The sequence below is a fragment of the Henckelia pumila genome, chromosome 4, assembly GCF_033568475.1.
Source record: "Henckelia pumila isolate YLH828 chromosome 4, ASM3356847v2, whole genome shotgun sequence".
Lineage (NCBI taxonomy): Eukaryota > Viridiplantae > Streptophyta > Magnoliopsida > Lamiales > Gesneriaceae > Henckelia > Henckelia pumila.
In genome coordinates, this window is record NC_133123.1 from 104367460 (window position 1) to 104394624 (window position 27165).

General features: G+C 39.3%; 1 pseudogene; it reads left to right on the forward strand.

The window, feature by feature from the left end:
• Positions 1-922: 922 nt before the first annotated feature.
• LOC140861485 (uncharacterized) lies at positions 923-27165 on the forward strand (annotated as a pseudogene).

A 27165-nucleotide genomic window follows, 5' to 3' on the forward strand; every position in this document is an offset into this window, starting at 1 on the left:
TTGCACTTATAAATAGAGATCATAGCCAAACAGAAAAACTGTCTTGCTCCCAATAACTCACAATCACTTACAACTTATCAAAGAACTACTGAACACTTTCAGTTATTCATGTCCATAGAAGAAGAAGTGTTCAAATGCTTATATAGAAGATCATACAAAAGCCGAAAAACACCAACACTCGCATCAAGTCTATCAGATCTTTTAGGATCATATTGTCTTAAGTGTTAAACTGTGCAAAAATTGTATTTATAACAGTTGAGGTACTGCTAACCTCTGTAACCTGATTTCAGCAAAGGGGTAAAACAAGTAGAGTAACTAGGAGTCTCAGCAGTGGGCAGTGGGGTATGTCCTGGCTAAGGTGAGCCATTGTGTCAAAGTCTTTTAGTGGTGCCTTCTGAAAACAGAAGAAGGGGTGACCTAGGAGAGTTTATTCTCTGAAAATCCAGAAACAAATTTTTGTGTTGATTACTTTTCATTGAATACGCACACACACACAACCAGTAGAGTCAGCTGATGCAAGTTCAATCTCCTAGTTGACCTTTTTCGCACAACCGTATAGTTGTTGGTTGACTCTCGGAGATCCAAGAGAAAAAAGAGTTCAGAGGCTAACACTACTGAACTCACTAGTAGCAGTCAGCTACTGCTTCATGCAACAAATTCTAGAATAGTAGCAGCTCACTACTGGTTCTACCTCAGCAGCAATAGCTTATCGATCCTGGAATTCCAAACACGAGTTCGGAGCATCCGAACTCCATCTATAAATAGGGCTCGAGACTTCAGATTTTAAAGTCACAAATTCCACAGATTTCTTCTCATATCAGTATATAGTATAAACTATTCATACTATTGAGGACCAATGACAGTAAGGTTCTCCTGAAATAGCAATGGAGTTGTGACTTGAATCCAGGGCTTTCGACATCAAATGGCTAAAGAAGAACGAATGTATGGTATGAGAATCCAATTAGAAAATAATAGTATCTATTAGCTTAGTTAAAGTTTTTAAAGCATGATTAGTAATATAATAATCACTTGACTATAACCTTGGAACCTAGACCCTGATTATACTCGATCCATCAAGTACATGAATGTAAAGTACTGACTGAGATTGTTAGGTAAGTATACATGCTTATATGTTGAATTTATTTTCCATTATATCTGTTTTACTGTTTTATATATATATAAATATATATATATATATATATATATATATATATATATATATATATATATATTTCATGTGAACATACACATTAAGATGTATTTCCTTCGAGATAGCCTTTCTCATAGGGTCACTTAACCCTACACCTGTTATATTGTCTGACACCGGGAGCTACCATTGTACATAAAGAAGGGGTTTTGCATGGTGATGCTTCCATGATGTGCGAACGGGTCACCACTTCCATTAGTTTTTCTATTTGGAATTTCAACCTTTCATGTGATCTTGTGTTGGTTCTTATACACATTTTTTCCAGATAATTTTCTTCATTGTGTACTGGACAACCATTTATTTTTTCTTGATCTTGATGCAGAAATTGTTTCTTTATTTACTACTGAAATCATATTTTATGCGGGACTTGCCATATTTCTACTTGTTACTGAGAACATTCAAAGGCCATATCTGCAGTTTACCTCAAAGAGATGGAGTCTCATCACTGGCCTACGAGGATATTTATCGTCTGCATTTTTCACCATGGGATTTAAAGTTTTTGCTCCGCTATTTGCCGTTTATGTCACCTGGCCTATTCTTGGTTTACCTGCATTGATTTTTGTTGCTCCTTTCTTATTTGGCTGCTTGGCTCAATTTGCATTTGAGAGACGCCTGGACCAGGATGGATCTTCTTGCTGGCCTCTTTTGCCAATTATCTTTGAGGTTAGAAATCATGAAATTAGCTTTTGCCCCCAGTTAAAAGGCAAAATATGTTTTATGAGATTTGTACTTTCCGCAGATATATAGGATATATCAGTTGACCAGGGCTGCAGGATTTATTGAGAAGTTAATGTTTGCAATGAATGGTGTATCCATAACTATTGAGATTATCAGAACAAGCAGAGATTGAAAGAGTGGGTGCCCGGTGAGCCAACTTGTGGCTAAGGGCTTTGATGACTCTTTGTATAAACAATCTTTTGTTTAATATTATTTACACTTTTATTAATGGCAATGACTTTATCTTTCTTCATATTGTTATATTGTGATATACTATTGTTGTTTTGATAAAGACCTTGAATATACTATAGTGTATGTAAGATGTGGTAGAACATGGAGATGTCTATCATGAAACACATCTTATAGTCACTGTATATTCTAAACTGTTCCTAGTCGATTGAGCCGTCCGAAAATAAGGATAAGGATCGCTCGAGTTTGAGACTAGCATTTGCGATGCGGAGTACCACGTTTCATTGGTAAGGAACATAGAGATGTTCGAAGCATGCAAATGGATATTCATATGATGAATGATCGAACTACCCTATCCGGACTTTCCAAGTGGTTATCACTTATCGAGTGGATATAGTCCGCGGTTTTGGTTGTACACCATTAGTCCTTACTACTTGAAACATCATTGAGACTCTATATGCTAGTACTGTGCTTTGACTCGTTTACCGACTCTGTTGGGGTCATCAGGTATCGGGATTGGGTACAGTTACAACACATATAGGAGTCGATGCTTTGTGGTCAAGGATTCACCACATACTTGCGAGTGTGGATATCCTATGCGATCTGAGGAGATATTAGTGTGACGAATCTCTGGACAGAGTACATGATGTGGTTTAAGAAATGGTTTCTTAGTAGCACATGCGATGTCACTATTTGATCTTCAAGATGTATTGCATAGTTATCGAATCTCGAACGACTCTCGATATACCAATGGTTGTTGATTCGATCGGGATATATGGATGAAGGGACCGTACTGTACGCTAACCAAAATCTATTGGTTCTTGTAGGCACTATCAGTGATACCTAGGGAATCATGGGGCGATGTTGCTAGGCGCTCTTACCATGATTCGATGGGCAAGTCGGAAATTGTTGTTCCGAGTCACAAGGAGTTGTGAGCCCACGGCTAGCTGTATCCCTGAACCATTGAGGGTCACACAGTGTAATGGATTTTTAATCCCCGTTGAGATAGTTAAATTTAAAGAGTTAAATTTAATGAACAAAGAAGTTGGACTTCTTAATTATGAGTAGAGGAGTAAGATTTCCTAAAATGACATAGGGATGGACATTTTTGGAAACCACTGAATTCGGATTCAGAAAAATTTATCTTGACTTTAAAAGGTGCAGAAATGGTTTCTGTGCACATTGGTGAAATCGGTTTATCAATCGGAGTCACGATGAATTTTATATTAATTTCTGAACATGCGGGCTTTGTTTGTCGGGCTTGAACTTATGACTAATGGGCCCTAAGCTGTTAGTGGCCTACATTATAAATAATTTATTGCAGTACAGAAATTACACACAACAGGTCATAAAATAATTTTCGAAAACCCTAATTTTAATTATTGTGGCCGCCGCCCCCTCCCCTCTGCTCGTGAAAATCCAGTCTGTGAATTTTGAATTGCAGTCTGGTTTAACGGATCAAATTCGTTAATTCTCTTCGTAGAAACTTCTGATAGATTTTCTAGTGCAATCTATCAGAGGGATTAAATATCCGTTCGTGGACCTGATTGAAGAACAGTTCGTCCATCAGTTCCAGGGATATACAACAAGAGCAGAGAAATCTGTTGGTGTCCAAAATCTCGATTCGAGATTAAAGGTAAAAATTTATAATCGTTATTTAATTTTTACACACACACAATTTAATCGTAAGGTTGATACCTATTATGGAATCGTTCCATACAAAAATTTTAAACTTCCGCTGCACCGGGTATCAATCCTAATTGATCTGATCGCCGCGTTTCTCCAACAGTGGTATCAGAGCCAGGTTGCTTAGATCAAGCGATTAAATTAATCGATTGTACAAAAATTTTTTTGGGCCTCGGTTTTTGAAACAAAATAAATATTTTAAAAATAAAAAAAAAAAATTCGGGCAAAAACCCGGGCAGCGATTGGATCGCTGCCCGGGGGGGGGGGGGGGGGCAGCCATGCTGCCCGACCCGGCCCCATTAGGGCGCGGGCAGCCCGGGAATGTCCCGGGCGGCCCGCGGGAAAAATTATTTTTAATTTTTAAATTAAATTTTAATATGTTAAAATTCTATTTTTGGTCCGATCGAAAATTGTTTTTGATTGGTCCACGAGGCGTCGGATCGAATTGTTCGAGTCCGAAAATTTTAAAATTGATTTTTGGATAAATTTGAATTTTTGGAAAATTTAAATATTCTATCCGTTAAATTGAATTTTGAAATTAATTATTTTTGGTACAATTGATGATAAGATATGATCTTATGGATATATTGATAAAATATGATTTTATGTATAAAATTGGATTTTATAGATAAAATATGATTTTATTTGATATAAAGATAAAATATGATTTTGTATGTAAAATAAGATTTTATGTATGAAATATGATTTTATCCTTTTAAATTTAAATTGCCATTGCATGTTATCCAATAAATTAATTTTGAATTAAATGTTATTGTATAAGGATGATCGATTGCCATGACCAATTTTGTAGGTGTATGTTAGGAATTTACATTTGTTTTTATTGTTGTTGGATTTATTAATGGGCCTGGTTTATGGCCCAATATGAATTGTCATATGTAATAAAAGTGGGCTTGGTTTATGGCCCGTTCCCACCCCTTGAAAATGTATCCCCTACTTGTCATTGTTATTTATTGTAAATACATTAGATTTAGTGGGAGATCAAGATTTGAAGATGGAGGTGGGCCCAGCAGACAATAAAGACAGAAAAAATGTAAATTGGAAGCAAATGTAATAGGATTGCATTGCATACTGCATATTACCTAGGATTGGACTAAGACTCGTGATTGGCAACCACGGATCGATTAGAAATGGAATCGATCATCCTATATAATATGTGATATTATAGTTGTATGCATGTTTTAGACATAATTGTGTGAATCCGACAAGCATACAAAAATTTTAAAAATGATGAGACAAATTTTCAAAATTAAAATCCCTCATTTTAAATATGATTTAAAATTGATATCAAGATAAATAAAGGAAATTTAAATTTGTTTAAATGTTCCTACCTTCCATCAACGATCAATGTATGAGATGCTACCCGCGGATACGGTCCGGCTCATATTATTTGGGGGGCCCGTTCATCGGAAAGCTGTACATTGGATCGACACATGTTGTAAGTTGGGTGGAACTCCCATGGGATCGGCTCATATTATTGGGGGATCCACATGGCGACCGTCCATCACAACTTAATATTGATGGGTCATCTTGACATGTCACAATAAACGGCGTCATATTATTGGGCCCTTATTGGACATGAGGTAAAAACATGGAGGTTTCTTTGGAAGCAATTGGGCTCTACCTTTTGAAAATTATGGCTGGCTGATATTATTCGGGACCATAAGTTTGTCAATTGGACTCCATGTTCTCACTAAGGAAAACAGTTTCCCGTTTTCACTAGAGGGTAGTGAAATCGTTAAAATAGTGGGAGTGAGATTCATAAAATAAATTTCGCCTATTTTATGTCTTAGTAAATTTCTTAAACAATCACTGATATTTGTCTGTTTCTTTTCAGTATTTCATAAGATGAATTCGCGTAATCCACTTTTCTCGATCCTCGAACAAAATAAGTTGACTGACGCAAACTATACGGAATGGTTCCGTAAGTTGAAGATTGTCTTGACTTCGGAGAAGATGCTCTACGTGTTAGAAAAATCTCCTCCGAAGGAAGCACCAGCTGACGTAAGTCCGGAGGAGTTAGCCAAACTTGATACATGGTGGGACCATGATATCAAGACCAAATGCTATATGCAAGCCTTGATGTCTGATGAACTCCAGAGGCGATTTGAGGACACCGTGAATGCTGCTGACATTCACGTTCAACTCAAGGAACTTTTTGGGGCTCAATCGAGGGCTGAAAGGTTCGCTACTGTAAAGGAGCTAATGACGTATCGCATGCGTGAAGGGACTTCGGTCCGTGATCATGGGGTACGAGTGATTTGGCTCATACAGAAGTTGGTAACCCTTGATTTGGTGTTGGAGCATGAACTCAACGTGGACTTACTACTTCTGTCTCTTCCTTATTCGTTTGACGGATTTGTGGTGAATTTCAATATGAACAAGATAGAGGTCTCCCTTGAAGAGATGGTCAATATTCTTGTGACATATGAATCCACATTAAAGAAGGATAAACCGGCTTTCTTGGTGGGCTCCTCTTCTTCTGCTAAGAAGGGGCCAAGTACAAAGGGTAAGAAACGTTCTGCCCCACCCAAGAAAATCGAACCCGAGAAGAAGTACAAGACAAAGGCTTCAAACATGGAAAAATCCAAGGATGTTTGCCATTACTGCAAGAAGCCCGGTCATTGGAAGCATAACTGCAAGGAATATCTAGAGCAGTTGCGAACTGCGAAGGGTATGTTCTATATTGAAATAAATGTTTCACTTAATACTACTTCTTGGGTATTGGATACCGGATGTGGATCTCACATTTGCAATGATTTGCAGGTGATGACAAGAAGTCGCAGGCTTAGAATGGGTGAGACCCAGCTGAGGCTCGGAAATGGTTCCAGAGTTGAAGCTAAAGCTGTGGGAGATGTTTATTTAATTTTGCAGAACGGTTTTAAGTTACTTTTAAGAGATGTTTTATTTGTTCCGGATTTGATTAAAAACATTATTTCTTTTTCTATGCTTGATAGAGATGGTTATTCTTGCAATTTTGTGAATGGGATTTGCAATATTTACAAGAATGAATGTTTGATTGGAAATGGACAACTTGAAAACGATCTATACAACTTAAAACTAAACGTTCCAATAAATTATGTTGATAAACCGGCAACAACAAACAAAAGGAAAATCGATAGCCAAAACCCGGCAAACCTTTGGCACGCTAGGCTAGGTCATATTTCCTCAAGGAGGATGAACAAGCTAGTGGGAGAGGGCATGTTTGATATGTCTGATATTAACTCTCTACCTACTTGTGAATCCTTTCTAAAAGGAAAAATGACTAAATCTCCTTTTAAGGGGAAACCTGAGCGTAGTCAAAATCTGTTTGATTTGATCCATACAGATGTTTGTGGTCCATTTAGAGTTGGGACTCAATATGGCCACACCTACTTCATTACCTTTACTGATGATTATTCAAGGTATGGGTATTTATATTTAATGAAATATAAGTCTGAAGCATTTGAAAAGTTCAAAGAATTCAAGGCTGAAGTAGAAAACAAGCTAGGTAAAAGTATTAAAGCACTACGATCAGATCGAGGTGGAGAATACTTGAGTACCGAGTTTTTGGACTATCTAAAAGAGAATGGGATTCTCTCTCAGTGGACTCCTCCTATGACACCACAGCTTAATGGTGTATCGGAGCGTCGTAATCGAACTTTGTTGGACATGGTTTGGTCCATGATGAGCTTCACTGAGCTTCCACCTTTGTTTTGGGGCTATGCGCTTGAAACGACGGTATTGTTGTTGAACAACGTCCACACTAAAGCAGTGGACAAAACACCATACGAGTTATGGAATGGCAAAGCTCCTAAGTATTCGTACTTGAGGATTTGGGGATGTCCTGCTTACGTGAAGCGGACAGTGGGAGATAAGTTGGATAGTCGATCCAGCTTATGTTATTTTGTAGGGTATCCGAAGAATTCAATCGGATATTATTTCTATTATCCTGCTGAAACAAAGGTGTTTGTTTCAAGGAATGCCACCTTCTTGGAGAAGGAGTTCTTATTAGATAAGAAAGGCGAGATGATGGAACTCGAAGAAATTCGAGAAGAACCCGAAATACAAAATAACAATCCTACACCTCAGGAACCATTACTGGACATGCCTATACCTAGAAGATCCGAGAGGACTTCTAGACCTCCTATTCGATATGGTCTTCTTCTTGAAGGGGATCAAGATGAACCCGATGTTGGATGTGATCCAAGAAACTTCAAGGAAGCAATTTCTGATGAGGATTCAAATTTATGGCTTGAAGCTATGCAGTCGGAAATAGATTCGATGCATACAAACCAAGTTTGGTCTTTAGTAGATCCTCCCGATGGAATTGTTCCAATAGGGTGTAAATGGATCTACAAGAGAAAGCTTGGGCCTGATGGTAAGGTATTGACCTACAAGGCGCGATTGGTGGCAAAAGGTTATACTCAAAGACAAGGAGTTGACTATGATGAAACCTTTTCACCAGTTGCAATGTTCAAGTCCATAAGAATCCTTATTGCCATAGCTGCATGGTATGACTATGAGATATGGCAAATGGATGTGAAGACTGCTTTTCTTAATAGAGACATTAAGGAAGAAATCTATATGAAGCAGCCTGAGGGGTTCACATCCATGGCAAGCGAGCATAAGGTATGCAAGCTTCAGAGATCAATTTATGGTCTAAAACAAGCATCAAGAAGTTGGAACCAGAAATTTGATGAAACAATAAAAGATTTTGGTTTCATCAAGAATCCGGAGGAACCATGCGTGTACAAGAAAGTAGTTAAGGATGCTGTGACATTCTTAGTACTTTATGTTGATGACATCCTACTCATTGGGAATGATGTAGGGATGTTGCAGTCAACAAAGATATGGTTATCAGGTAGATTCTCGATGAAGGATTTGGGTGAGGCATCCTATATTCTAGGGATACAGATCTATAGAGATAGATCTAAGAGAATGATAGTACTCACTCAGTCAACCTACATCGATACCATATTGAAACGGTTTTCAATGGATGGGTCCAAGAGAGGACATCTACCCATGTGTCATGGAGTTTCTCTATCCAAGTCTATGTGTCCCAAGACGGATGAAGAGATAGAGAAAATGACACATGTACCATATGCGTCAGCCATAGGTAGTATCATGTATGGGATGATATCTACCAGACCGGATGTAGCATTTGCTCTGAGTGTCACGAGCAGATATCAAGCTAATCCCGGTCAAATGCATTGAAAAGCCGTGAAGGACATTCTTAAGTACTTACGAAGGACTAAGAATATGTTCATGGTATATGGAGGAAGAGAACTAAAATTGGAAGGCTATACCGACTCTAGCTTCCAAAGTGACGTGGATGACTCGAAGTCAACCTCTGGATTTGTGTTCATGCTCAATGGCGGTGCTGTCTCTTGGAAGAGTTCCAAGCAGGACACCACAGCGGATTCCACCACTGAAGCAGAATACATTGCAGCATCAGCTGCTGCTAAAGAGGCCGTTTGGATGAGGAATTTTGTCCAAGAGTTGGGCGTCATTCCTGAAGTTGTTGGTCCAGTCCCGGTGTACTGTGACAACACGGGTGCCATTGCTCAGGCAAAGGAACCAAGGTCTCATCAAAGATCCAAACACGTACTAAGGAAATACCACATCATCCGGGAGATTGTGGAAAGAGGAGACATCACTGTCGAAAGAGTGGCCTCTGCAGACAATATCGTTGATCCACTTACTAAGCCCTTGCCAGGACCATTATTTGACAAACATCGCGAAGCAATGGGTCTACGTAGTATGACTAGTTGGCTTTAGGGCAAGTGGGAGATTGAAAGAGTGGGTGCCCGGTGAGCCAACTTGTGGCTAAGGGCTTTGATTACTCTTTGTATAAACAATCTTTTGTTTAATATTATTTACACTTTTATTAATGGCAATGACTTTATCTTTCTTCATATTGTTATATTGTGATATACTATTGTTGTTTTGATAAAGACCTTGAATATACTATAGTGTATGTAAGATGTGGTAGAACATGGAGATGTCTATCATGAAACACATCTTATAGTCACTGTATATTCTAAACTGTTCCTAGTCGATTGAGCCATCCGAAAATAAGGATAAGGATCGCTCGAGTTTGAGACTAGCATTTGCGATGCGGAGTACCACGTTTCATTGGTAAGGAACATAGAGATGTTCGAAGCATGCAAATGGATATTCATATGATGAATGATCGAACTACCCTATCCGGACTTTCCAAGTGGTTATCACTTATCGAGTGGATATAGTCCGCGGTTTTGGTTGTACACCATTAGTCCTTACTACTTGAAACATCATTGAGACTCTATATGCTAGTACTGTGCTTTGACTCGTTTACCGACTCTGTTGGGGTCATCAGGTGTCGGGATTGGGTACAGTTACAACACATATAGGAGTCGATGCTTTGTTGTCAAGGATTCACCACATACTTGCGAGTGTGGATATCCTATGCGATCTGAGGAGATATTAGTGTGACGAATCTCTGGCCAGAGTACATGATGTGGTTTAAGAAATGGTTTCTTAGTAGCACATGCGATGTCACTATTTGATCTTCAAGATGTATTGCATAGTTATCGAATCTCGAACGACTCTCGATATACCAATGGTTGTTGATTCGATCGGGATATATGGATGAAGGGACCGTACTGTACGCTAACCAAAATCTATTGGTTCTTGTAGGCACTATCAGTGATTCCTAGGGAATCATGGGGCGATGTTGCTAGGCGCTCTTGCCATGATTCGATGGGCAAGTCGGAAATTGTTGTTCCGAGTCACAAGGAGTTGTGAGCCCACGGCTAGCTGTATCCCTGAACCATTGAGGGTCACACAGTGTAATGGATTTTTAATCCCCGTTGAGATAGTTAAATTTAAAGAGTTAAATTTAATGAACAAAGAAGTTGGACTTCTTAATTATGAGTAGAGGAGTAAGATTTCCTAAAATGACATAGGGATGGACATTTTTGGAAACCACTGAATTCGGATTCAGAAAAATTTATCTTGACTTTAAAAGGTGCAGAAATGGTTTCTGTGCACATTGGTGAAATCGGTTTATCAATCGGAGTCACGATGAATTTTATATTAATTTCTGAACATGCGGGCTTTGCTTGTCGGGCTTGAACTTATGACTAATGGGCCCTAAGCTGTTAGTGGCCTACATTATAAATAATTTATTGCAGTACAGAAATTACACACAACAGGTCATAAAATAATTTTCGAAAACCCTAATTTTAATTATTGTGGCCGCCGCCCCCTCCCCTCTGCTCGTGAAAATCCAGTCTGTGAATTTTGAATTGCAGTCTGGTTTAACGGATCAAATTCGTTAATTCTCTTCGTAGAAACTTCTGATATATTTTCTAGTGCAATCTATCAGAGGGATTAAATATCCGTTCATGGACCTGATTGAAGAACAGTTCGTCCATCAGTTCCAGGGATATACAACAAGAGCAGAGAAATCTGTTGGTGTCCAAAATCTCGATTCGAGATTAAAGGTAAAAATTTATAATCGTTATTTAATTTTTACACACACACAATTTAATCGTAAGGTTGATACCTATTATGGAATCGTTCCATACAAAAATTTTAAACTTCCGCTGCACCGGGTATCAATCCTAATTGATCTGATCGCCGCGTTTCTCCAACAAAGATCTAGAGAATTCGAGAGATAAAGAGCAACTCTCATTTTCATAAATCTGTGTATATTATTTACAACTACCCAAGTCAACCTATTTATATGTACACAAAAGATAAAGAAACGTGTTAGTCCAAGTAGCAACTTTAACACTCCCCCTCAAGCTTGGAACAAATTAAACATTCCAAGCTTGGACGATAAATAATGATATTTTCTTTTGTTCAATGCTTTAGTAAACAAGTCTGCTAGCTGTTGATCTGATCCAATGTGTGTTGCCTTGATCAGCTTGTCACGAATTTTCTCCCTTATCAAATGACAATCTATCTCTATGTGTTTCGTCCTTTCATGAAATAATGGATTGTGAGCTATATGTAATGCTGCTGTGTTGTCACAAAATAAATGCACTGGCAGCTTCATATCCACCCCCATATCATTCAGAAGTCCCACAATCCAGACCACTTCACATGTTGTGGTTGCCATTGCCCTGTATTCAGCTTCTGCCGATGACCTTGAAACTGTGGTTTGCTTCTTTGTTTTCCATGATATTATCGAGCCTCCCATCTTAACGCAATAGCCAGTTATCGACCTTCTACTCATTGGACATGTCCCCCAGTCCGAATCACAATAGGCTGTCAAAGAGAAATCATTTTGTGATGAAAGCAATATACCTTTTCCTACTGTACCTTTTAGATATTTCAATACTCTTGTTGCTGCCTCCATATGTGATACTTTAGGGTCATTCATGAATTGACTCAAGGTTTGTACAACAAAGCATATGTCAGGCCTCGTCACAGTGAGATATATAAGACGCCCTATCAATCTTCGATATGCTCCTGGATCATCGAGCAATGGATCGTTACTACTCACTTGACCCACACTATCATCATATTCTTTAGTTGTCAGTCTTAAGTTCTGCTCCATGGGAGTATCACAAACCTTGGAACCAGATAACCCGGCATCAGAAATCAATTCCAAAGTATATTTTCGTTGATTTAAACAAATCCCCTTTTTTGAACGAGCAACTTCTATGCCCAGAAAATACTTCAAGCTGTCCATATCTTTTATCTTAATGGTGGAATGTAAGTGCTTCTTAAGATTCAAAATAGACGCTTCATGATTTCCCGTGATGACTATATCATCAACATACACCAGCAAGATCGTGATAAACTTGTTCTCTCTCTTGACAAACATAGAATGATCATGTTTTGATTGGTTAAACCCAGCATGTTGCATGATCTGAGAAAACTTGATATTCCATTGCCTTGAAGCTTGCTTGCGACCATACAATGATTTGGTAAGTCTGCATACTTTCACATGAGTTTCCCTTTTACTTCGAAGTCCAGAACATAGCTCCCCCTGACTTCGAAAACCCTGTGGCAGATCCATGTAAATTTCTTCATCGAGATCACCTTGAAGAAACGCATTGGTGACGTCCATTTGATAGATAGGCCAGTTGCGCTGAGCTGCCACACTTAACAAGCAACGCACGGTAGTAATTTTGGCCACGGGGGAGAAAGTATCATGATAATCAATACCATGAAGTTGAGTATATCCCTTGGCCACAAGCCGAGCCTTATACCGATCCACCGTGCCATCAGGATTATACTTGATTTTATATACCCATTTGTTTCCAATTGGAACCTTACCAGAGGGCAAGTCAACAATATCCCAAGAATGATTCAATTCCAAAGCGTCCAATTCGTGGTCCATAGCTGCTATCCAACAAGGATCAAGAATCGCTTCATGGTAACTACAAGGTTCCTTCTTAGTAGAAAGAGAAGTTAAAAAAGCTTGATAAGGTCCAGAAATGTTAGAATAGGAAATATAATTGGCAATAGAATGAGGAGAAGAATTTGAAGTATGCAGAGTGGAGCAAAGGTAGTCGTTACTCCAAATAGGTGGTCTGGAAACACGACAAGAGCGTCGAGTTGAAGGTAAGGAAGATTCAATTTCTGAGGAAGGAAAAACAGGATCATTAGGAACTGCCAAAGGATGAGAGGACACTGAAATGATAGAAGAATCACTATCGGAGGAAGTAAGATGGTCCTTAGAAAACAGAGATGATGGCTCAGTTAAGGACTGCAATGGGAAAAGAGTTTCACGAAATTGAACATCCCGAGATACAAAAATGCGACGAGAACTAAGATCTTGAACCTTATATCCTTTTTGTGTGTTGGAATAGCCAAGAAACAAACAAGCAAGTGCACGGGGGGAAAATTTGTCACCCCGGGGAAGACGAGATGCATAGCATAAGCAACCAAAAACACATAAATGCGAGTACGAAGGTGGTTTGTGAAACAAGGCTTCATAAGGAGTACGATGAGATAAAATTGGGGTTGGAGTTCGATTGATAAGATACACTGCTATGAGCACACAATCACCCCAATACTTTTGTGGTAAGGAAGCCTGAAATTTTAGGGATCGAGCTATTTCTAAGATATGCCGATGTTTACGTTCCACAAGACCATTTTGTTGAGGCGTATAGGGGCATGAGCTTTGGTGTATGATTCCTAACGAGGCAAAAAGCTCACGACAATCATGTTGAAAGAACTCAGTAGCATTATCAGTCCTAAGGATTTTGACAGAGGCAGAAAATTGATTTCGAACAAGAGTGAGAAAATTTCTGATCATTGGGAAGACATCTAGCTTGGATTGCAACAAATACACCCAGGTAGTACGGGTAAAATCATCTACAATGGAGAGAAAATATCGCTCACCATTATACGTAGGTGTATGAAAAGGTCCCCATACATCCAAGTGAACTAAATGAAATGCCGAAGTGGTCTCAGAGGATCTAGTAGATGGAAAAAAGGATCGGGTTTGTTTAGCTTTGGGACACACATCACAATGTGATAACACAAAATTAGATGGCAAAAAAGACAACATTTTCATTCTTGATAGAGAAATATGGCCAAGTCTTTGATGCCAAAGTGTTTCTTTATTGACACTTACTGTAGTAGCCCGTACCCTAATTGAGTAATTAAAGGAATAATGCTAATTAATTGAATTGGGTATTGGACGGATCGGAAGCTCCGAAGGCACGATCGGAAGCTCCGAACAGGATCGGAAGCTCCGATGAGCGATCGGAGGCACCGATGTTATTACGTCAGGCATGACGTGTGGTTGGATCGGAAGCTCCGATCAGGACCGGAGGCTCCGATCACCCCTATCCGGAGTCAACAAGTGATATTTTGACACGTGGCAGATCAGGATCTTCGGAAGCTCCGATGGCAGGATCGGACGTTCCGATCGGGGTTCGGACGTTCCGATCAAGGATCGGAAGTTCCGATCGTTGTCTATAAATAGAAGGCCAAGACTTCACTTTCATTTGCCAATTCCGAGTTCTCCTTTCCTTTCTAGTCCTTTTGGAGCGGTTCTAGTCTTCTTAGGCTTGGTCTGGAGGTCGGCAAGGCGTTCAGTAGTCGTAGCGGAGTTGTGCCCAAGTTCTGGAGGCATCGACATCAAAGGGCTAACGACGGACGAAGGTATAGCTTTTGCTTCCTATAAATATTTAGGAGTATGCAATAGCTTAGTTAAGGCTTTTTAGAGCACTTTAATGATAGTAGTATCATTTGGCAGTGTGGAGCAGACTATAGGCGTGGACCTAGAGTTGGTAGAGCTTTCACTGTTTTGAGGTACGAAAGTACTGTTCGAGATATCCTGACTGAGTATGCATGTATTCTGTGACTGCATGATTTATATGCCATGATATTATGCTGCATTCATTTGCATCTTGTTGTATCTCTTTCGAGATGTCTGTTAGTAGGGTTGTACCCTATCCTGTTGTGGATGGACTTCCATCAATTTGGGTCCGGCGTATCCACGGTTATCTCGGTATGGGAGCCACCTCCTGAAGCGACGGCACAGCGTGCTACATACCAGGGCCCGGTCTGTCTCTGTTATCTGATCCTTGACCTCGAGTCTATAGGGAGTTCACTTTGCATGCATGTATACTCATACTCTCGCACTGAGCGTTTTATGCTCACTTCTCGTACTCTGTATTTTCTGGACACCCTATTCCATTGGGGCAGGTTTGCGTTTGGACGAGGAGGGTGGATCCAGGAGGGGCTAGTCAGCGGTTGGCCGGCTGGAGCTTCGCTTAGGTTTTATTACTGTTGTTTGGGTTTATACAGCTATTCGATTTGGTTGTATATTTTGGGATAATTACAGATTCCTTTACTTGGGATTGTATAATGTTATTTGGATTCCGCAGTTTTATTCTGATATCTGTTTAATTAAGTTAATTGCATGCATAAGTTCTGTTTAGTAGGTGATCCGGGTAAGGGTCACTACACTTACATGGGAATCACAATTCATGTCTGTACTTATTCCTATAATGTCATCATTTACAGTAGAAAACAAAGATTTACAAATGGGAAACACACCATTTTTAGAAGGACTAATGGATGTATCGGCTGGAGTATGAAGGCTGGAACTGTCTAGATAGTAGAGACCATTTGCTTGTCTACCAATCCCCGTTATTCTCCCACTCAACAGGTCCTGAAACACACAAAATTGAGGAAAAAATGTGACACAGCATTGGTGATCTTTGACGAACTTGGAAATTGATAGAAGATTATAGTTAAAATCTGGAACAAAAAGAACATGTGGAAGGGAAATAGAGGCACTAAGGTCTACTGTTCCTATGTGAGAAACTCGAGTTGAGCTACCATTAGGCAATTGAATAGATCCTGTGGTACCAACATATGGCCTTGAATTACGCATTATACCATTTTTCCCAATCATATGATCATTAGCACCAGTATCCAGGATCCATTTTGAATATAAAGGAGCAGAACGAAGAGTATTACCTGAAAGAGTGGGTGCCCAGTGAGCCAACTTGTGGCTAAGGGCTTTGATGACTCTTTGTATAAACAATCTTTTGTTTAATATAATTTACACTTTTATTAATGGCAATGACTTTATCTTTCTTCATATTGTTATATTGTGATATACTATTGTTGTTTTGATAAAGACCTTGAATATACTATAGTGTATGTAAGATGTGGTAGAACATGGAGATGTCTATCATGAAACACATCTTATAGTCACTGTATATTCTAAACTGTTCCTAGTCGATTGAGCCGTCCGATAATAAGGATAAGGATCGCTCGAGTTTGAGACTAGCATTTGCGATGCGGAGTACCACGTTTCATTGGTAAGGAACATAGAGATGTTCGAAGCATGCAAATGGATATTCATATGATGAATGATCGAACTACCCTATCCGGACTTACCAAGTGGTTATCACTTATCGAGTGGATAAAGTCCGCGGTTTTGGTTGTACACCATTAGTCCTTATTACTTGAAACATCATTGAGACTCTATATGCTAGTACTGTGCTTTGACTCGTTTACCGACTCTATTGGGGTCATCAGGTGTCGGGATTGGGTACAGTTACAACACATATAGGAGTCGATGCTTTGTTGTCAAGGATTCACCACATACTTGCGAGTGTGGATATCCTATGCGATCTGAGGAGATATTAGTGTGACGAATCTCTGGCCAGAGTACATGATGTGATTTAAGAAATGGTTTCTTAGTAGCGCATGCGATGTCACTATTTGATCTTCAAGATGCATTGCATAGTTATCGAATCTCGAGCGACTCTCGATATACCAATGGTTGTTGATTCGATCGGGATATATGGATGAAGGGACCGTACTGTACACTAACCAAAATCTACTGGTTCTTGTAGGCACTATCAGTGATACCTAGGGAATCATGGGGCGATGTTGCTAGGCGCTCATACCATGATTCGATGGGCAAGTCGGAAATTGTTGTTCCGAGTCACAAGAAGTTGTGAGCCCACGGCTAGCTGTATCCCTGAACCATTGAGGGTCACACAGTGTAATGGATTTTTAATCCCCGTTGAGATAGTTAAATTTAAAGAGTTAAATTTAATGAACGAAGAAGTTGGACTTCTTATTTAAGAGTAGAGGAGTAAGATTTCCTAAAATGACATAGGGATGGCCATTTTTGGAAATCACTGAATTCGGATTCAGAAAAATTTATCTTGACTTTAAAAGGTGCAGAAATGGTTTCTGTGCACATTGGTGAAATCGGTTTATCAATCGGAGTCACGATGAATTTTATATTAATTTCTGAACATGCGGGCTTTGCTTGTCGGGCTTGAACTTATGACTAATGGGCCCTAAGCTGTTAGTGGCCTGCATTATAAATAAGTTATTGCAGTACAGAAATTACACACAATAGGCACAAAATTTTCGAAAACCCTAAGCTATTTTTCTTAAAGTGGCCGCCCCCTCTCCCTCTCTCTACTCGAGAAAAATTCCAGCCTGTGATTTTGAATTACAGTCTGGTTTAACGGATCAAATTCGTTAACTCTCTTCGTAGAAAACTTCTGATAGATTTTCTAGTGCAATCTATCAGAGGGATTAAATCTCTATTCGTGGACCTGATTGAAGAACTGTTCGTCCATCGGTTCCAGGGAGATACAACAAGAGCAGAGAAATCTGTTGGTGTCCAGAATCTCGATTCGAGATTAAAGGTAAAAATTTTATAATAGTTATTTAAATTTTTACACACACAATTTAATCGTAAAGATTTGATACCCAATATGGAATCGTTCCATATAATAAAAATTTTAAACTTCCGCTGCACCGGGTATCAATCCTGTTTGATCTGAACGCCGCGCAATCCAACAGTGGTATCAGAGCCAGGTTGCTCAGATCAAGCGATTAAATTAATCGATTGTACAAAAATTTTTAGGCCTCGGTTTTTGAAACAAAATAAATATTTTAAAATAAAAATATTTTTTTTTTCGGGCAAAAACCGGGCAGCGATGGTCGCTGCCCCGGGCAGCGTACGGCGCTGCCCTGCGCAGGGCAGCGCTCGGCGCTGCCCTTGGGCAGCGATGTGATCGCTGCCCAGGGCAGCCGGGCTGCCCGGCCCGGGAACGTTCCGGGCGGCCCGCGGGAAAAAAAATTATTTTTTAATTTTAAATTAAATTTTAATATGTTAAAATTCTAATTTTGGTCCGATCGAAAATTGTTTTGATTGGTCCACGAGGCGTCGGATCGAATTGTTCGAGTCCGAAAATTTTAAAATTGATTTTTGGATAAATTTGAATTTTTGGAAAATTTTAATATTTTATCCTTTAATTGAATTTTGAAATTAATTAATTTTTGGTACAATTGATGATAAGATATGATCTTATGGATATATTGAGTAAAATATGATTTTATGTATAAAATTGGATTTTATAGATGAAATATGATTTTATTTGATAAAAAGATAAAATATGATTTTATATGTAAAATAAGATTTTATGTATGAGATATGATTTTATCTTTTTAAATTTAAATTGCCATTGCATGTTATCCAATAAATTAATTTTGAATTAAATGTTATTGGATAAGGATGATCGATTGCCATGACCAATTTTGTAGGTGTATGTTAGGAATTTACATTCGTTTTATTGTTGTTGGTTTTATTAATGGGCCTGGTTTATGGCCCAATATGAATGTCATATGTAATAAAAGTGGGCTTGGTTTATGGCCCGTTCCCACCCCTTAAAAATGTATCCCCTACTTGTCATTGTTATTTATTGTAAATACATTAGATTTAGTGGGAGATCAAGATTTGAAGATGGAGGTGGGCCCAGCAGACAATAAAGACAGAAGAAATGTAAATTGGAAGCAAATGTAATAGGATTGCATTTCATACTGCATATTACCTAGGATTGGACTAAGACTCGTGATTGGCAACCACGGGTCGATTAGAAATGGAATCGATCATCCTATATAATATGTGATATTATAGTTGTATGCATGTTTTAGACAAAATTGTGTGAATCCGACAAGCATACAAAATTTTAAAAAAAAATGATGAGACAAATTTTTATAATTAAAAATCCCTCATTTTAAATATGATTTAAAATTGATATCAAGATAAATAAAGGAAATTTAAATTTGTTTAAATGTTCCTACCTTCCATCAACGATCAATGTATGAGATGCTACCCGCGGATACGGTCCGGCTCATATTATTGGGGGGGCCCGTTCGTCGGAAAGCTGTACATTGGATCGACACATGTTGTAAGTTGGGTGGAACTCCCATGGGATCGGCTCATATTATTGGGGGATCCACATGGCGACCGTCCATCACAACTTAATATTGATGGGTCATCTTGACATGTCACAATAATCGACGTCATATTATTGGGCCCTTATTGGACGTGAGGTAAAAACGTGGAAGTTGCTTTGGAAGCAATTGGGCTCTACCTTTTGAAAATTATGGTTGGCTGATATTATTCGGGACTATAAGTTTGTCAATTGGACTCCATGTTCTCACTAAGGAAAACAGTTTCCCGTTTTCACTAGAGGGTAGTGAAATCGTGAAAATAGTGGGAGTGAGATTCATAAAATAAATTTCGCCTATTTTATGTCTTAGTAAATTGCTTAAACAATCACTGATATTTGTCTGTTTCTTTTCAGTATTTCATACAATGAATTCGCGTAATCCACTTTTCTCGATCCTCGAACAAAATAAGTTGACTGGCGCCAACTATACGGAATGGTTCCGCAAGTTGAAGATTGTCTTGACTTCGGAGAAGATGCTCTACGTGTTAGAAAAATCTCCTCCGAAGGAAGCACCAGCTGACGTAAGTCCAGAGGAGTTAGCCAAACTTGATACATGGTGGGACCATGATATCAAGACCAAATGCTATATGCAAGCCTCGATGTCTGATGAACTCCAGAGGCGATTTGAGGACACCGTGAATGCTGCTGACATTCACGTTCAACTCAAGGAACTTTTTGGGGCTCAATCGAGGGCTGAAAGGTTCGCTACTGTAAAGGAGCTAATGACGTGTCGCATGCGTGAAGGGACTTCGGTCCGTGATCATGGGGTACGAGTGATTTGGCTCATACAGAAGTTGGTAACCCTTGATTTGGTGTTGGAGCATGAACTCAACGTGGACTTACTACTTCTGTCTCTTCCTTCTTCGTTTGACGGATTTGTGGTAAATTTCAATATGAACAAGATAGAGGCCTCCCTTGAAGAGATGGTCAATATGCTTGTGACATATGAATCCACATTAAAGAAGGATAAACCGGCTTTCTTGGTGGGCTCCTCTTCTTCTACTAAGAAGGGGCCAAGTACAAAGGGCAAGAAGCGTTCTGCCCCACCCAAGAAAGTCGAAACCGAGAAGAAGTACAAGACAAAGGCTTCAAACAATGAAAAATCCAAGGATGTTTGTCATTACTGCAAGAAGCCCGGTCATTGGAAGCGTAACTGCAAGGAATATCTAGAGCAGTTGCGAACTGCGAAGGGTATGTTCTATATTGAAATAAATGTTTCACTTAATACTACTTCTTGGGTATTGGATACCGGATGTGGATCTCACATTTGCAATGATTTGCAGGTGATGACAAGAAGTCGCAGGCTTAGGATGGGTGAGACCCAGCTGAGGCTCGGAAATGGTTCCAGAGTTGAAGCAAAAGCCGTGGGAGATGTTTATTTAATTTTGCAGAATGGTTTTAAGTTACTTTTAAGAGATGTTTTATTTGTTCCGGATTTAATTAAAAACATTATTTCTGTTTCTATGCTTGATAGAGATGGTTATTCTTGCAATTTTGTGAATGGGATTTGCAATATTTACAAGAATGAATGTTTGATTGGAAATGGACAACTTGAAAACGATCTATACAACTTAAAACTAAAAGACGTTCCAATAAATTATGTTGATAAACCGGCAACAACAAACAAAAGGAAAATCGATAGCCAAAACCCGGCAAACCTTTGGCACGCTAGGCTAGGTCATATTTCCTCAAGGAGGATGAACAAGCTAGTGGGAGAGGACATGTTTGATATGTCTGATATTAACTCTCTACCTACTTGTGAATCCTGCCTAAAAGGAAAAATGACTAAATCTCCTTTTAAGGGGAAACCTGAACGTAGTCAAAATCTGTTGGATTTGATCCATAGAGATGTTTGTGGTCCATTTAGAGTTGGGACTCAATATGGCCACACCTACTTCATTACCTTTACTGATGATTATTCAAGGTATGGGTATTTATATTTAATGAAATATAAGTCTGAAGCATTTGAAAAGTTCAAAGAATTCAAGGCTGAAGTAGAGAACAAGCTAGGTAAAAGTATTAAAGCACTTCGATCGGATCGAGGTGGAGAATACTTAAGTACCGAGTTTTTGGACTATCTAAAAGAGAATGGGATTCTCTCTCAGTGGACTCCTCCTATGACACCACAGCTTAATGGTGTATCGGAGCGTCGTAATCGAACTCTGTTGGACATGGTTCGGTCCATGATGAGCTTCACTGAGCTTCCACCTTCGTTTTGGGGCTATGCGCTTGAAACGGCGGTATTGTTGTTGAACAACGTCCACACTAAAGCAGTGAACAAAACACCATACGAGTTATGGAATGGCAAAGCTCCTAAGTATTCGTACTTGAGGATTTGGGGATGTCCTGCTTACGTGAAGCGGACAGTGGGAGATAAGTTGGATAGTCGATCCAGCTTATGTTATTTTGTAGGGTATCCGAAGAATTCAATCGGATATTATTTCTATTATCCTGCTGAAACAAAGGTGTTTGTTTCGAGGAATGCCAACTTCTTGGAGAAGGAGTTCTTATTGGATAAGAAAGGCGAGATGATGGAACTCGAAGAAATTCGAGAAGAACCCGAAATACAAAATAACGATCCTACACCTCAGGAACCATTGATAGACACGCCTGTACCTAGAAGATCCAAGAGGACTTCTAGACCTCCTATTCGATATGGTCTTCTTCTTGAAGGGGATCAAGGTGAACCCGATGTTGGATGTGATCCAAGAAACTTCAAGGAAGCAATTTCTGATGCGGATTCAAATTTATGGCTTGAAGCTATGCAGTCGGAAATAGATTCGATGCATACAAACCAAGTTTGGTCTTTAGTAGATCCTCCCGATGGAATTGTTCCAATAGGGTGTAAATGGATCTACAAGAGAAATCTTGGGCCTGATGGTAAGGTATTGACCTACAAGGCGCGATTGGTGGCAAAAGGTTATACTCAAAGACAAGGAGTTGACTATGATGAAACCTTTTCACCAGTTGCAATGTTCAAGTCCATAAGAATCCTTATTGCCATAGCAGCATGGTATGACTATGAGATATGACAAATGGATGTGAAGACTGCCTTTCTTAATGGAGACATTAAGGAAGAAATCTATATGAAGCAGCCTGAGGGGTTCACATCCATGGGAAGCGAGCATAAGGTATGCAAGCTTCAGAGATCAATTTATGGTCTAAAACAAGCATCAAGAAGTTGGAACCAAAAATTTGATGAAACAATAAAAGATTTTGGTTTCATCAAGAATCCGGAGGAACCATGCGTGTACAAGAAAGTAGTTAAGGATGCTGTGACATTCTTAGTACTTTATGTTGATGACATCCTACTCATTGGAAATGATGTAGGGATGTTGCAGTCAACAAAGATATGGTTATCAGGTAGATTTTCGATGAAGGATTTGGGTGAGGCATCCTATATTCTTGGGATACAGATCTATAGAGATAGATCTAAGAGAATGATAGGACTCACTCAATCAACCTACATCGACACCATATTGAAACGGTTTTGAATGGATGGGTCCAAGAGAGGACATCTACCCATGTGTCATGGAGTTTCTCTATCCAAGTCTATGTGTCCCAAGACAGATGAAGAGATAGAGAAAATGACACATGTACCATATGCGTCAGCCATAGGTAGTATCATGTATGGGATGATATCTACCAGACCGGATGTAGCATTTGCTCTGAGTGTCATGAGCTGATATCAAGCTAATCCTGGTCAAATGCATTGGAAAGCCGTGAAGGACATTCTTAAGTACTTACGAAGGACTAAGAATATGTTCATGGTATATGGAGGAAGAGAACTAAAATTGGAAGGCTATACCGACTCTAGCTTCCAAAGTGACATGGATGACTCGAAGTCAACCTCTGGATTTGTGTTCATGCTCAATGGCGGTGCTGTCTCTTGGAAGAGTTCCAAGCAGGACACACAGCGGATTCCACCACTGAGGCTGAATACATTGCAGCATCAGCTGCTGCTAAAGAGGCCGTTTGGATGAGGAATTTCGTCCAAGAGTTGGGCGTCATTCCTGAAGTTGTTGGTCCAGTCCCGGTGTACTGTGACAACACGGGTGCCGTTGCTCAGGCAAAGGAACCAAGGTCTCATCAAAGATCCAAACACGTACTGAGGAAATACCACATCATCCGGGAGATTGTGGAAAGAGGAGACATCACTGTCGAAAGAGTGGCCTCTGCAGACAATATCGCTGATCCACTTACTAAGCCCTTGCCAGGACCATTATTTGACAAACATCGCGAAGCAATGGGTCTACGTAGTATGACTAGTTGGCTATAGGGCAAGTGGGAGATTGAAAGAGTGGGTGCCCAGTGAGCCAACTTGTGGCTAAGGGCTTTGATGACTCTTTGTATAAACAATCTTTTGTTTAATATAATTTACACTTTTATTAATGGCAATGACTTTATCTTTCTTCATATTGTTATATTGTGATATACTATTGTTGTTTTGATAAAGACCTTGAATATACTATAGTGTATGTAAGATGTGGTAGAACATGGAGATGTCTATCATGAAACGCATCTTATAGTCACTGTATATTCTAAACTGTTCCTAGTCGATTGAGCCGTCCGATAATAAGGATAAGGATCGCTCGAGTTTGAGACTAGCATTTGCGATGCGGAGTACCACGTTTCATTGGTAAGGAACATAGAGATGTTCGAAGCATGCAAATGGATATTCATATGATGAATGATCGAACTACCCTATCCGGACTTACCAAGTGGTTATCACTTATCGAGTGGATAAAGTCCGCGGTTTTGGTTGTACACCATTAGTCCTTATTACTTGAAACATCATTGAGACTCTATATGCTAGTACTGTGCTTTGACTCGTTTACCGACTCTATTGGGGTCATCAGGTGTCGGGATTGGGTACAGTTACAACACATATAGGAGTCGATGCTTTGTTGTCAAGGATTCACCACATACTTGCGAGTGTGGATATCCTATGCGATCTGAGGAGATATTAGTGTGACGAATCTCTGGCCAGAGTACATGATGTGATTTAAGAAATGGTTTCTTAGTAGCGCATGCGATGTCACTATTTGATATTCAAGATGCATTGCATAGTTATCGAATCTCGAGCGACTCTCGATATACCAATGGTTGTTGATTCGATCGGGATATATGGATGAAGGGACCGTACTGTACACTAACCAAAATCTACTGGTTCTTGTAGGCACTGTTAGTGATACCTAGGGAATAATGGGGCGATGTTGCTAGGCGCTCATACCTTGATTCGATGGGCAAGTCGGAAATTGTTGTTCCGAGTCACAAGGAGTTGTGAGCCCACGGCTAGCTGTATCCCTGAACCATTGAGGGTCACACAGTGTAATGAATTTTTAATCCCCGTTGAGATAGTTAAATTTAAAGAGTTAAATTTAATGAACGAAGAAGTTGGACTTCTTATTTAAGAGTAGAGGAGTAAGATTTCCTAAAATGACATAGGGATGGCCATTTTTGGAAATCACTGAATTCGGATTCAGAAAAATTTATCTTGACTTTAAAAGGTGCAGAAATGGTTTCTGTGCACATTGGTGAAATCGGTTTATCAATCGGAGTCACGATGAATTTTATATTAATTTCTGAACATGCGGGCTTTGCTTGTCGGGCTTGAACTTATGACTAATGGGCCCTAAGCTGTTAGTGGCCTGCATTATAAATAAGTTATTGCAGTACAGAAATTACACACAATAGGCACAAAATTTTCGAAAACCCTAAGCTATTTTTCTTAAAGTGGCCGCCCCCTCTCCCTCTCTCTACTCGAGAAAAATTCCAGCCTGTGATTTTGAATTACAGTCTGGTTTAACGGATCAAATTCGTTAACTCTCTTCGTAGAAAACTTCTGATAGATTTTCTAGTGCAATCTATCAGAGGGATTAAATCTCTATTCGTGGACCTGATTGAAGAACTGTTCGTCCATCGGTTCCAGGGAGATACAACAAGAGCAGAGAAATCTGTTGGTGTCCAGAATCTCGATTCGAGATTAAAGGTAAAAATTTTATAATAGTTATTTAAATTTTTACACACACAATTTAATCGTAAAGATTTGATACCCAATATGGAATCGTTCCATATAATAAAAATTTTAAACTTCCGCTGCACCGGGTATCAATCCTGTTTGATCTGAACGCCGCGCAATCCAACATTACCTGCCATATTTGCTATTGGCACCTCAGACTCTTTGTTCAACAATTTCAAAATGGTTGCATACTGTTCTGCAGTAAAAAAATTTGCTGCATCTCCATTGGAACTGGATTTTCCATCATCATCAGGCATTGATTTTACAGATTCATGAGCTCGACTCATGGGTCTATTTTTGTCATTCCATTCCTTAGGAGATCTCTGATTTACTCCTTTGTTTGGACCTTTATACAGCCTATGTCCAGGAGGATATCCAACAAGTTTGAAGCAATTTTCCTTTTTATGTCCAGGCCAGTTACAATAAGTACAATGAAGCACACTCCTCTTCTTCTCTTGTGTAGAGTAAAACGCAGCAGCTGGTGTATCACTCTAAAATGTATTCGATCCCAACAAATTCCTATGCGATTCGTCTTGTGATAAAATCGCAAAAGCCTGACTAACAGTCGGAAGAGGACTCATCATCAACAACTGACTTCTGACATAAACATAACTGTCATTGAGTCCCATTAAAAACTGTAGGAGCTTGTGTTGTTGCTCATATTCGATATATTTTTTGGCAGATTCACATGAACATGAAGGCAAAGGTACCATAGACCCAAATTCATCCCACAACTGTCGTAATTTCAAAAAATACACAGCTATCGTGGTATTACCTTGTACCAATTTACCGATCTCTCGATGCAATGTGAAAATCCTCTATCCATTGACTTTATCATATCGTTCTTTTAGATCCTTCCAAACTGAAACTGCATCAGATGCGTAAACAATACCTCCAAGGATTTCCTTAGAAACGCTGTTCATAATCCACGATAATACAATCGCGTTACATCGTTCCCATTGCAACAACTGATCAGAAACAGAATCAGGTCGTTGGAAGCTTCCATCAATGAATGCCAGCTTATTTTTTGCTCTCAATGCAATCAACATCGCGCGACTCCATATTGCATAATTTTCAGTACCAGTAAGCTGTTCGGTGATCAAGGTAAGGCCTGGAGTATCCGAAGAATGAATATGCAGGGGATCGTGCAGATCGATCAAAGAATTTCCAAACGAAGACGCTATCAAAGATATCAAAAAAAATCCGATTCAGTGGATCAGATATGATCAATCAAAGAGCTTGTTCAATGAATTGAACCTAGCTTTGATACCATATTGAGATTATCAGAACAAGCAGAGATCTAGAGAATTCGAGAGATAAAGAGCAACTCTCATTTTCATAAATCTGTGTATATTATTTACAACTACCCAAGTCAACCTATTTATATGTACACAAAAGATAAAGAAACGTGTTAGTCCAAGTAGCAACTTTAACAATAACCCCTGCAGCAGCAGCAGATCGGATGGGGGCATATGTTTCGTTGGTAATAACATTTCGTATACTAGGCGTTGCTTGTCTATGGTCGTTACTAACGTTTCTTCTGAGGCTCTTTCCATCCAGACCAGTCGCCGAGAACTATTAATGTAAATAGAGGATTCCAGTACAATTGCTTG